The sequence below is a fragment of the Eptatretus burgeri genome, unplaced genomic scaffold (genome assembly GCF_056783735.1).
Source record: "Eptatretus burgeri isolate ZD-2024b unplaced genomic scaffold, Ebu_testis_v1 Ebu_testis_scaffold_207, whole genome shotgun sequence".
In the NCBI taxonomy this organism is placed as follows: domain Eukaryota; kingdom Metazoa; phylum Chordata; class Myxini; order Myxiniformes; family Myxinidae; genus Eptatretus; species Eptatretus burgeri.
Genome location: NW_028222157.1, coordinates 32,086 through 35,126, shown reverse-complemented (window position 1 = coordinate 35,126; position 3,041 = coordinate 32,086).

Sequence of the window (3,041 nt, the reverse complement as noted above, 5' to 3'; positions counted from 1 at the left end):
AGATTGCTGGGAAAGATTATACATTCTCGCAAATGAATATTTAATATTTGCAATTTTGATTAATTATATTTGTTTTGTTTACAATTACTTGATTTTGAATTTCAAAAAAAGGATCAAGACATGAAGGAGAGGGAGGGGTGGGGGGGGTAGGTGCGCTCCCCCAATGACCCATCACCCCTCATCCCACCCCTCCCCTCCCCATGTGTGTGTGTGGGGAAGGGTGGGGGTGGGATGAGGGAGGTGGTGGGTCAAAGGTGGGGGTGCACAGGGGGATGAGGGGGTGGGATGAGGGGTGGGGCTTGTGTGGGCGGGGCTTGTGTGGGTGGGGTTATGTGGGCGGGGCTTCAGTGTGGGCGGGGCTTGTGTGGGCGGGGCGTGTGTGGGCGGGGCGTGTGTGGGCGGGCGTTTATGTGGGTGGGGCTTGTGTGGGCGGGGCTTCGGTGGGGTTTATGTGGGTGGGCTTCGGTGGGGTTTGTGTGGGCAGGGTTTGTGTGGGAGGGGTTTATGTGGGCAGGGTTTATGTGGGCAGGGCTTCGGTGGGGCTTATGTGGGAGGGGTGAATGTGGATGAGGCTTATGTGGATGAGGTTTGTGTGGATAAATGGATGGGTGGAGAGATGGGTGGATGGGTGGATGAGTGGAGCTTGTGTGGATGGGTGGATAATTTTTAAATTAAATAAACATGTTGTGTGTGGGGAACTAATTAACTAATCACTAATTATGTGAATATGATGAATATGGGTGGAGCTTGTGTGGGGTTTGTGTGTGTGGAGCTTGTGTGGGGTGGAGTTTTTGTGTGGAGCTTGTGAGGGGTTTGTGTGTGGTGGGGTTTGTGTGGGGTTTGTGTGGGGTTTGTGTGGGGTGGGGTTTATGTGGGTGGGTTTTGTGTGGGCGGAGTCAAAAAATTTAAATTTATCTTTGTCTTTTGTAATTCCTGTGAATAAAATGAACCTAAAATCTCTTCCCCTTCCAAATCATATATCTCATAAGTCTAAGGAACCGTATCGATTACATCAACAATTTAAAAAAGTTCTTTCGTCCATCGTTTAGTCAAACCCTTTTCAAAATGAGATTTCCACCTATATATTCTTACGATATCACCAACTTTGAACTTAGGTTTTCTGACATTAATCTCTTTTTCATATTTTAATTTTGTAAATGTTTCTGATGGTTTCATATTTGTTGACGTGTGAATCGTGTCATTATACTTATCCACAATATCCTGAATAAAAGATGACCATTGTTGTGAACCGAGTTGTGTGAATTTTTTATATAGTCTCTCTTTTAAGGTACGATTAAAACGTTCAACAACAACTGCCTTCCCTTCATTAAAGGTACTGTATAATGTAATAGTTATTTTTTTAGAAAATTCATAAATGTCTTGTTATAAAACTCTCTACCCTCATCAGTCCACAATTTTTTAGGTTTTCTCTTACTTTTATTAAATATCTGTTGAAAGGCTAACATAAGAGTATTACCTGTTTTGTTTTTTAATGGTACAACCCATGCGTATCTACTCCTCAAATCAATAACGGTTAAAGCATACTTGTACCCCTTATCATTATTGAGTTCAATCAAATCAGCAGACCAGATATAATCAACTTCCTTGGAATAAACTTTCCTTCTCTGAAACTTTGTGAATATTGGTTTATGTAATTCATCAGCTAATTGCTCTTCAGTCTTAATGACATCATTAGAGCCTATAAGTTTTTTGAATTTCCAAGTCCAAGTTTCAATTTAGCACTGATCATCTTCTTCACAATGAACCGATCAACTTTTTCTCTCAAGGTTGGATTTTGTATCAGAGACAAATTATACAACATTTCTCTATCGGCTTCATGCTTTTCTTCCAACGTTGTGGTATTCCCATAATCAATATCGTGTCTCATGCACACTTCATCAACTCTATTGATGGGTTAACTCCAGGATTTAGGATTGTCTGCCTCATCTAATCTTTTATCCAAGTTTGTGCCTGGACCACAGAAAGAATACCCTGGAAGATGTAATTCCCCTGGTATTCCAGTAGTTGTAAATTTACTTCCTGATAAAAACTTTTGTATATCTCCTCCTCCTTTGTGTTTGGAGATAAATTGATTTTTTTTTGAACCACACACCAAACATATACCTTTTTGTATAACCCTGTTATTTTTACTTTTAACATATGAAATATTTTTGGTATTAGTTTTCTTTTTACATTTGAGACAATAACTCATTTATTTATGTGAAAAATTCCTGCAGAATGCAAAAACCTTTTTAGTTTCCAACATGCACATTTGAATCTTAATTTTTAAAACATAAAGAATCCTTAGAAATGCCTTCACTCTCTCCTCCATTTATTTAAGAAAAAAAATGAAAAACTTGAATTAAAATGAATAGCTTGTCGCTGTCAATAGTCTTGTCGAAAATATTTCAAATAGACTTGTCAATTCTTTGTTTTCCTCCTCGGTGGGTTGAGTTATTTTCTGTAATACCACCAATCTTTTTTTAATCTCACTGGTTTCCATATTTTGATCTTTATTTTGTCTCGCTCTTTCCTCCCTCTCTCTCTTCTCTCTCTCCTCCCTCTCCTTCTCTCTCTTCTCTCTCTTCTCCTTTTCCTCCTCTTTTTTCTCCCTCTCCTCCTTCTCTCTCTTCTCTTTTTCCTCCTCTTTTTTTCTCCCTCTCCTCCTCTCTCTTCTCCTTTTCCTCCTTCTCTTTCTTCTCCCTCTCCTCCTTCTCTCTCTTCTCCTTTTCCTCCTCTTCCCTCTCTTCTTCAACTCCTTCCTCATCCCTTATTATCCTTGAATCGCTTACACCCCATAGAATATCATACATATATTCATCAGGATTTCTTGTTATTCCTGTATCCAAAATAATTTTTTTTACAAGAAGAAACCAATAAAATTTCTTTTGAATTTCTAAAAGAGCCTTACCTTTTCTTAACTTCATAATTTTTTCATTATTTAACATTCTAATTAAATCTAAAGTTGTCGGTTTATCAACATCAGCATAATGCCAATTTTTTATCGAAAATACCTCATTCTTATGTTGTAGAACATATTT